Below are 10,646 nucleotides of genomic sequence, written 5' to 3' on the forward strand. Positions count from 1 at the left end.
GGTGATCAGGTGGACAGACGCGGCGGTGTCTAAAGTGGGAAGTGGCAATACCAGCTCTTGGCGCCACGTGGGCATGCATAGGTACTCAGTGAGTGTGTCCCCTGCTTTGTCTCCACCTGAGCCGAACTAGGAGAGGAACCTGAGGTTTGGGAGTCTGTGTGGGAGATGAGAGACTGTCTCTGTGGCTCCAGAAATCCAGGGCTGAGCTTTGGGGCCAGGGAGGAGAGAGGCATCCCCACTGTCCCCGCAGCCCCGTGTTCCCCGAACCCCATCCCCAGCTTTGTTCACAGCCTGGGTGGCTAGGGCGAGCCGGGGCCTGCCCAGCGGGTCCCCAGTAATGACACTCATTACGCAGGTGTCTGGCAGCGCAGGGGGAGGCGAGGGCCCCAGGGGCTGCATTCGCATGGCACCTGGCCAGCCCACCCGAGGCCCTTCCTCGTCCTTTATGAGTCTGGTGCCCAGGGCAGGCGGGCAGGCTGGGGAGAAGAGCGGGCGTGGGGCCAGCTGGAGCCTGGAGAAAGGAAGGCGCGCTGAGCTGTTTGGGTGTCAAGGTACGGAGGCAGGGGGTGGCGTGGTGGGGCGGGGTGTGTGTGTGCGTGCAGATACGTGCAGGTGTGTTTGGGGGCACAGTGAGTCTGTGTGTAAATACAGGGATTCTTCCAGCCCATCCGTGCAGAGGTGAGAGGGTCTAAGCTGGTGAAGCACTGACCGCCCCCAGAATGGGCTCAGCATCTCCAACATCCATTTCACTTGTTCATTTAACCTATACTGATGGGTGGGTGCCAGGCTGTGCCTGGTGACATCAGATCCAACACTGGGCCAGTCGTCAGCTCCGCCATCTAAGGCTCCAAACCCTGGGAGAGGCAGACACCAAACCTGGGGGAATAAGACATCCCCGCGAAGCCTTCGGTGGAGGAAATAAGGCAGGATGGTGAGACAGAGCAACTGGATGGGGTCAGGGAGGGCCTCTCTGGGGAGGTGACCTTGGAGTTGTGGCCTGAAGGATGAGCTGCCAAGGCAAGATCTGGAGGAAGTGTGTTCTGGGCAGGAGGAACAGGCAGTGCAAAGGCCCAGAGGCAGCACCAGCGTGGCCTGCCTGTGGAGCACTGGGGAGGCCCCCGGTACAGAAGTGACTGAGAGGAGGAGGTAGGAGGAGAAGTCAGGTGTGGGCCGGGCCAGGGCCAGGGGTGTGGATCTTATTCTGAGTACAGTGAGAAGCTTGGCACATGGTGAGCACAGAGAAGGGGGCACCTCCCCACCGGGAAGGATGGGCTTGGAGAGAGTGCAGGCCAAGCCCACTGGGTATGGGAACCATTGGCTCTCAGAGCTGCAGGCAGGAATGTGGGCTGCTCGACTTGTGTTTGAACCTATTCCCCTGTGTTCAAACCCCCTGGATCTGGGAGCCTGTTATTAAGCTGGCTGTACCCTGGGGCTCCTGCCTTTATCCCCAGACGGGCCTGCCTGCCCCGCCTGCCCCGAGGTCAGCTCTGGCCTCCCGAGATGGGAGTGGGTGGGCGGGACTGGTGAACCCCCTGTGACTGCCCCAGCCCCCACCGGGGCACCTGTGCAAGGCCCAGTCAGTTTCTAAGAACTGGAAGTAGATTGCGGAGCAGTGAGCGTTTCCATTTAGAAACACTGAAGCCCAGAGGAGAGGATATGGCCCAGGGCCTCGTGGCAGGGAGCTGGTGGCGGCACCCAGGAAGTCTCTGTCATAACTCACATTGCTTCCCACTTCCTGTCCTGTCTGCTGGGCTCCTCTCAGCGTGACTCTGGCCAGAGGAGCAGTTGGCATCTGAGCAGAGTTGGAGGGAAAAACTAGGGGCAATTTGGGAGGCCTCTCTGTTGGGCCCTACAGGATGAACTGCCCAGCAGTTTAGACAGTAAGTTCCCCATCATTAGAGGCATGTAAGAAGACAATAACAGTTCTTCATCTGCTTACAAGGGTTTGAATGAATGAGAGACCACTTCCTTTTAAGCTTTGTAATTCCACTGGAACTTGGCCCAATCTTTCTCTGTTTAAGCCTCGGTTTCCCGACTGTAATTTTTTGTTTGCTTTTTTTTAATAACCAGAATGGCTTTGCTAAGAGGACAGACTTGATGATGAAACTGCCCTGCTTCTAGCTCTTCCTTGGTTCCCCAGTCCTCAGGAGACAGCTCCATCCCTCACCATGGCCCACGTGTCCTGCAGCCCTGGCCCCTGGATGTCTCCTTGCTTCTCTCTCTAATGAATCCACTTGAACTTTCTCACCATCATTCGGATCACTGTCCCTTCCTGCCTTGGGGCTTTTGCATAAGCTGCGACTAATGGATGCTAGGCCAAGCGCTTTCTGTATTTTGTATCTCCCACCAGCCCTATAAGATCAATACTGATATTAATACTATAATGGAATCAATTTTACAGAGGAGGAAACTGAGTCTGAGTTGAGTCAATGCTGAAAGCCACACAGCCCGTAAGCAGAGGAGTCAGAATTTGAACTCAGGGCATCTGGAACTTGACACCACTCTCTTTTCTTCTTTCCTGATGAGACTCATTTTCATCTTCGAAACTTTGACCCACTGTCTCCTCCTCCAGGAAGCCTTCCCTGACTACCCTCCCAATGCTTCTCCCATGCCCCTCCTGAGTTTCCCTGTTGTTGCACTGGTCACACTGACGCACAACTTTCTTTTAAAGCAGCTTTATTGAGTGAGGTTTAACGGGCTTCCCAGGTGGTGCTAATGGTGAAGAACCCACCTGTCAATGCAGGAAACAAGAGAGACCTGGTTTCCATCCCTGGGTTGGAAAAGATCCCCTGGAGGAGGGCATGGCAACCCACTCTAGTATCCTTGCCTGGAGAATCCCATGGACAGAGGAGCCTGGTGGGCTACAGTGCATAGGGTCGCACAGAGTTGGACACGACTGAAGCGACTCAGCACGCACTGAGGTTTAAGAGACATGCAATGAGTAGCACGCCTTCCAGAGTCACACTTACATGAGTCTGGCCCCTCCCTGGGACAGTCTCCGCGGAACAGGACGTGAATTGCGCAGAGGGTCGGGCTTGGGCCGAGGGGGCACTCAGAGGCCCCTGTATCTGGGGTGGGCGTCTGGCTCCATTCCCTGGAGCCGTGCTGCCTGCACCTCCCGCATGGCCTGGGCTCCGGGCAGTGGGCGGGCAGGTGGGCGGTGGGAAGGGGAAGTGGCTGCCCAGCCCTCCCCAAACCAGTCAGACTCCTTTGCAGAGGTTTCTGGAGGCGCTTCGGGGAGCTGAGTAAGGGAGAGCGGGAGGCCAGGGCACAGGAGAAGGAGGGTGGAGGAATCATTTAATTAGCAATATTATAGGGAATTTCCAGTTCATGCCCCACCAGGCTGGGCAGGGACGCCATGGGATTACTCAGGCAATTTCCAGGTATGTTCCAGGCTCAGCCGTGAAGGCTCAGCCAGGCCCAGAGTTCTCATGGCTGGCTGGCAACTCAACTTGCCCATATGCGAAGGTGGTGTGGGTGGTCAGGGCTACACCCCGAGGCCGGGCCTGCAGCAAGGGCTGTGTGTAAGCACAAGCTTTCTGCATCAGTCCCCACCTGGAGGGGACTTTATTGGCCCTTTCTCAGGCCAAAACACTGAGTCTGGGAGCTGTAGAGCTGGCTGAGGTCATATAGGGGTCACTGAAAATGGGGAGAGCTCAAGAACCAGGGGTCAGTTTTGGAGTGACTCTTTCAATAACAACATTTTTTCACAAATGCTGATTGAACACTTACTGTGCTCAGCCTAGGGATAAAAAATAAAAAGTCCTGGGTGTATATTGTGGACTGCATCTTGTCTCCTGATGGAAAAACTATGGAGACAGAGACTGTTTAATGAAACCTTGTTTTCCTTTATTGTGGAGATAAGACGTTTAGACCAGACTGTTGTTCTTCAAGTCGCTAAGTCGCATCCAACTCTGCAGCCCCATGAGCTGCAGCACACCAGGTTTCCCTGTCCAGAGCTGGACCAGACTAGCATTTCCCAAATGAGCTTCTAAGGGACACAGATTCTCTGGGATATTAATAGCAGTAAAGTGGGCAAAAGGGTTTATGATCCAAAGAACTTGAGGATCACTGTGTTTAACAATGTTAACATTTGCTGCAGGGCCTCTCAGAGTCTTTAAAGTCTTCACAAACTTGGTGGGCATCACGTAAATGGGTGTTCTGTAAGTCACCCTCTGATGTATCTAAGGGAAGCTGATCACTGTTTTCCTGTCTATGAATCATGGTTTACATGCCACCTCTTCCAAGGAACGTTCTCTGAATCCCCAGATAGACCCAGTCCCCTCCAGTGGAGGCACCTGCCTCGAGCCCCCTTTAGCCTCCTGATAGTTTCCATGTTGAGTTGTAACCATCTGTTCCTGCCACTAGACTGTCAGCTTCTCAAGGGAGGGACCAGTTCTGATTCATCTTTTGGTTTTGGGACAGGGAACAGACTAGAATGAGTGGATGGAGAAGTCAATGGGTGGAAGGATGAGTGATGCTTTGATGGATGGGTGGATGGTCGAATGGATGGTTTATGGCTGGGTACGTGGGTGGATGGCTGAGGGTGGATGGCTGAGATGGATGAAGAGATAGATGGATGAGAGAGTAGAAGAATCAATGACTGAAATGATGAACTGACTTAATGGAAGGATGGAAGGATGGATGGATAAAGAAGTTAGCATGTAAATGGATAGACGGATGATGGATGGTTGAATAAACAAATGGATAATGGATAAGTTAAGAGATGGGTGGTATAGATGATTTCACAGCTGAACACTGTGAATTATCAATGGTGAATGAGTAAACGTGTAATTAATGAGTAAATAAATAAATGAAATGATGGACACATTAATAGATGGCTAGATAAATAAACACATAAAGGAATACACGGATAGATGAACTGATAAGTAGTGACCTCATGAATGAATGGTTGGCAGATTGATGAATGGTTTTGCTGTTGTTTAGTCACTAAGTCGTGTCTGACTCTTTGTGACTCCATGGACTGTCGCCCACCAGGCTCCTCTGACCATGGAATTTTCCAGGCAAGAATATTGGAGTGGGTTGCCATTTCCTTCTCCAAGGGATCTTCCCCACCCAGGGACTGAACCCACATCTCCTGTGTCTCTGGCACTGGCAGGCGGATTCTTTACCACTGAGCCACCAGGGAAACAATGAATGGTTAGATGAGATGGATAAATGAGAAAGCGGATGGACGGATGGGTCAGAGAATGGATGGAGGGAGGGACGGGTGGGTGGATGGATGGATGGGTGGGTGGGTGGATGCGTGGTGGAGTAAGTATATGAATGGGTGGATGGGGGAGTGGATGGATAGGGAAATGAATGGTTACATGGGCAAGCGAATACATGCCAATGTCAAAGGTCTGAACTGAGGCCAGGATGGCGGGAAGATCCCTGCATCCCTCCCTGGGGTAACAGTCTGTCGAATTTTGGGAGCTTGAGAGTTTAATGAAAGCTATGACCCCTATCTCCCAAAAACGACTCCTAGATGCAACGTGTAAGCAGCTTTAATGCAGCGGTGGCCATCAAGCCTCGCGGCCATCTACAGAGGTGGGGAGCTCCGGCCCTGCACAGTGAGTTTCTGTTTCTCAAGGCCTGTCCTCGGAGAGGAACACAGACCCAGAGGGATGAAGGTGGCTGAGATGGCGACAGGGAGCATCCCAGTGGAGGGGTCACCTGTGGATTCATTTGTCCGTCACACGGCATTGCTGTAACTTTTCTGGATGCTTGGGAGATGGCTGTGAAAAGATAAAATTGTCTCTCACAGTGTTTAAAGAGTAAAGTCAAGCAGTTTTCATTTTTAATCTCCTCTCTAATGCTTACTGGTTGGGTCATCTTAGGAAAATTACTTCATCTTTCTGGGCCTCCTCTTCAGATCTAAAATAGGGACAGCGATAATCCCTACCCTATGGGGTACAAACATGTAAACAAGTGTGCACTGCACATAGCCTGGTGCTCAGGGCATAGTAAGCGCTCAATAAATGCTGGTGAACCCGCAGTAGCTAAGGCCCTGTCAAGTCCCTTAAAGTGACCGTAGTCTGGCAGGAAAGAAAAGCAAGTAAACCACAGGCTGACTGGGGCTGTGGAGGGGATTCTGAGCCATCACCTTTAGGGTCCACTGGTACCCAGTCTCCACTTACGTCACTGTCTCCTTCTGTCTAGAGGGTGCAGAGGCTGGAGCGTTGCAGGCCGCATTTCCCCGTCTCCTGTGCAGACAGGGTTCTGTATGCTCCTTAGGTTCGGCCACTCAGATGCTCTCCCACGAGATTCAGAAAGTACAGCCCATCTGGTTTTTGCCTTCGCTCTCTTTCTGCTGATAACCTTGGTCATGGCTGGGTTTTCCTTTGGTAGCCGCATACTTTGCCTGCTCACCAGTTTCAGGGATTCAGAAGCTGCGGTGCGTGCTAAATAGCTTCGGTCATATCCGACTCTTTGCGACTCTGTGGACTGTAGCCCCCCAGGCTCCTCTGTCCATGGGCTTCTCCCGGGAGGGATACTGGAGGGGATTACCATGCCCTCCTCCAGGGGATCTTCCTGACCCAGGGATCGAACCTGCATTTTTACATCTTTCGTACTGGCCAGGCAGGTTCTTTACCGCTAGCACCACCCGGGGAGCTCCTCAGAGGTAGCGGTAGTGACCTCCTAACATTCAGGTTACTGCTACAGTGAGGTGTTCTGAAAGCCAGCAGTCCCTGTGGTGGTCTGCTGGTTCCCTAGCATCGGGACTGGCTGTGGTGGCAGCTTCCCCAGTGGGCAAGCTCCACTGTGCCATTCTGGAGCCCCTCTAGGCTGTCCAGCAATTTTGTGAGGGCCCACATCCCTGTATTCCATCATTTCTGTGTTAAAACAAACAAACAAACAAACAAAAAAAACCAAAACACTGGAGGGATTCTGGTTCCTGCCGCTGTAATCTGATTCACACGGGGGCGGGATAGGACCTCAGTGGGTACCTAAACCAGGCTTAGGGGATAGCGGACGTTGTATGAAGCCCATGGCACCTTGGTTGAGTCCTGCAGGGCATTCGTGGAGTAGTCAGACAAGAGATGGGGTTGGTGGGGAAGAACCCTCCAGGCAGAAGGAACAGCCTGGCAAAGGCTCAGAGATGAGAGAAAGCACAGCGTGCTGGAACAGTGAGAGGGGTTCGGGTTGGCTGAGGCCAGAATGTGTACGGATGGGGCGAGGTCACTGGACTGATCCAGGGTTTTAAGGCTGGCCAAGGTGTTTGAACTACCTTCTGTGATGGAACTACCTTCTGTGGTGGGGAGCTACATGCAGCTGGCGGCTGTAGGAAATGGCAAACGTCAGCCAGCTGCTGTGGGAAGCTTGATTTGGAAAGGAGGGTGTTCCGACAAGGGGTACACAGCTAGGAGGAGACTGAGGTCAGCCAAGGAGGAGCGGAGCGGCAGACGGATTCAGGGGACGCTGAGGACAAGACTCCCTGGCCTCGGTGACCAGCTGGGCTGAGGGTGTAGGGGGCGAGGTATTGAGGACAGCGCTCGGGCCTCTGGCTTTGTCCACTGGGCAAAGGTGGGCCTTCTAAGAGCAGGAAACTGGAGGCAGAGGGCCAGTGTGGGGAGGCTGGAGAGTTCACTTGGGGGCGTTGGTTTGAAGGATGCCTGGGGGCCACGCAGGGGTGACATCTGGGAAGTGTGTAGACAAGTGGCCCGAGGCACAGGATGCTGAGGCTGAGACAGACTGGATAGAAGCCTATGGCGTAGGGAAAAGGAGATTCCCAGGAAGCGAGTGAAATGTTCATCCAACAAACACTGTGGGGGAGCCTGAGACAAACCCTACCTCTTCATTTCTGAATACCCAGCTCCTGGCCTAGGACCTGGCTGCTTGTTTTTTCTGTCTTGTTTTGTTTTGTTGGCCACACCACGAGGCACGTGGGATACTAGTCCCCGTGCATTGGAAGCGCAGAGTCCTAACCGCTAGACCACCAGGGAAGTCCCTGGCTGCTGCTTAAACACTACGGGAGGAAGTTCTAGGGCCGAACCTCGGAGGACGGGCTGGGTTCCAGCAGGAGGAGAGGAGGTGAGGCCCCCGTGACCCAGCACGTGAGGCCTGAGCTCAGGTCCAGCTCCTCTGCGTGCTTGTGGTAGGGCCCTGGGCCAGTCTCTCCCTCTCCCCGAGCCTCAGTTTCCTTATCTGAACATTGGCTGTGAAAGGATGCGGCCGAGATTCAGAGGGACGGCGGTGGAGCCGTGTGGCTTGAAGCATGGGGGGCGTGGAGCTGGCATGTAAAAAGCAGGCTGATGAGGGCATGGTTTGGGGGGGTGACCTGGTGGGGCACAGGGTCACCTACTTCCTGGGGTGGCAGGGCCGTGGGGGACAGGAGAGGAAAATGAGGATCTGTCTGGAAAACACAGCCACGGCTGTGTCCCATGTGGGCCCCCTTCCACCCCACGGCCAGCTGCGGCGGGCGGGCAGGCCAGGAAGCCTCACCCGGGAGACGGAGGAGGGGGACCAGATGACAGGGACCTTTTCCGCAGCGCCTTGGAGCTGCTGGCGCCGAGCTCTGGCCACCGTCCCGACCTTCCAGTCCTGGTCAGGACCTGGTCCGCTCCTTCTCTGGCTATCCTCTTTGGCCAAGCAGAGGTTACAAACCAGAGGCCCGAGAGACCGAATCTGGCCCTTAGGTTGGCTGTGTTCAGTCCAAACAGAATTTTTTAATGAAAGGAGACAACATTAAAGAATCTGCAGATGTTGGATAAAAACCTGTGTTTCTGGAAAATCAGAGGACCTGAAATTCTGATCGCACTGGGTCCCCATCCCCAAGGGGCCACACTGGGCTTTAGACAGGGTGCGTGCCCTGGTCCCCTCCACTCCCTCTAGTCTCTCTGAAGCTGAGGCCAGGGAAAAATAACTCTTTATCATCTTAACTCTGGCCCGCTTCAGTCATTTAAAATCCCATCGGATTTTAAGCCCTGAAAAATTGTCTCTTTTCCCTCCATAACCACCGAGGCCTGGGCCCGGATTCGAGCCTGGAGCCCCTTAATCTCTGCCTCACGTGAACGCTCCAGGGTCGCTGGTCTTCTCTGCCCTCGCCCCCTCCAAGGCCCGGCACCACGCCCTGAGGGTGGATGCTGGGCTGAGACTTGGCTGGGCTCCGCGGGGCCCGTGGGAGGCGGGCCCACATCTGTTCTGAGATGTGTCAGCTGGGCCTGGTCACACTCTCTGCAGCTCATCCCAGAGGCATGTGGGACCAGCGCTGTGCTTGCGGCCCGGCCGGGGTGGCGGGCGGGGCCCGGCCCTAGACATGGTGTATGTCCAGGCTGCACACGGCAGGCTTGATATTTCAGCAGCAGACACACTGGCTGAAAAGAGGGAAGGAGGAGGGGAGAGAGACAGAGCTGGTTTAGTGGAAAATGCCCAAAACACAGAGGCAGAAAGACCTGAATTCACACCCTTGGTTGCTGTGTGACCTTGGCCAAGTTGCTTCACCTCTCTGAGCCTCCAGTGTAAGGTGGAGCCAAGGAGAGCCCTCAGAAGAGGTAATGTGGCATCAGCCTAAATCCCAGAGGGGCAGCCCGGAATGAAGGAAAAAATATCACAGACTTTTGGGGGTCAGATCAACTGACCACTTGTGAGCTGAGTGACCCTGGACAAGTCACTTGTGTATCTGGGGTTGGGAGCAAAGGTCATAAGCTCTAAACCCTCAGAAAATTAATCTGAGGGAAAAGAGAATTCATTCACTCAACAAATATTTATTGAGCATTTCCTGTGTGTCAGGCGCTGGGGTCAAAGCAGGACACGAGACAGTCAGAGGTCTCTGCCCCCATGGAGTTCACACTTTGGTGGGGTGAGCAGACAACAAACAAAATAAATAAGTTGTATATTGTATCTGAAGTGTTTCCCAGGTGCTGCAGTGGTCAAGAAGCTGTCTGCCAGTGCAGGAGACCCAAGAGACTTGGGCTTGATCCCCGGGTGGAGAAGATCCCAAATCGTAGAAAATACCAACCCACTCCAGTATTTTTGTCTGGAAAATTCCACGGACAGGGGAGCCCAGCGGGCTACAGTCCACGGGGTCACAAAGAGTTGGACATGACTGAGTGTGCGCATACATGTGCGCGCACACATACGCGCACACATTGTATTTGAAAGGACCAGGGCTGCAGGGAGAAATAGTGGGGAAAGGAGGTCGGCTGAGCTGGAGGTTTCTAGAGGTGGGTCAGAGACAGCCTCATTAAGCAGGGAATGTCTGAGCAAAAACCTGCGAGTTGAGGGAGGGAACCAGCAGGAGGAAGAGGTTTTCACGACGCGGGAGGAGCACGCAGTGCAAAGACCCTGAGGTGGTGCGGCAGGGAGGAGGCCGGCGTGTCTGAGCAGGGCTGGGGGCAGGGGCGGGGCGGGCCACCAGGACCCTCTGTCGTGGCTTCTCCGCACCAGGCGGGCACCACGGAGGATTCCGAGCAGAGGCGGGACGCAGTCTGACTTGCGGTTTCACAGGACCCCTCTGGCGGCGAGTGGAAAACGGACTGCAGAGGCCGGGACAAAAGCAGGAAGAACAGAGGAGGTCCGGAGCGCTCAGTCCTCTGTTTGCGGATCATGCTCGGCCCCTGCTCTGCAGCCTTCCTGGCTCCTCGTTGCCCGTGGAGAGAGCCCGAGCTCAGTGCGGCGTTCAAGGCTCCCGCTACGCCGGCTGG

Source organism: Ovis aries, chromosome 13, assembly GCF_016772045.2.
Source record: "Ovis aries strain OAR_USU_Benz2616 breed Rambouillet chromosome 13, ARS-UI_Ramb_v3.0, whole genome shotgun sequence".
NCBI classification, from domain to species: Eukaryota; Metazoa; Chordata; class Mammalia; order Artiodactyla; family Bovidae; genus Ovis; species Ovis aries.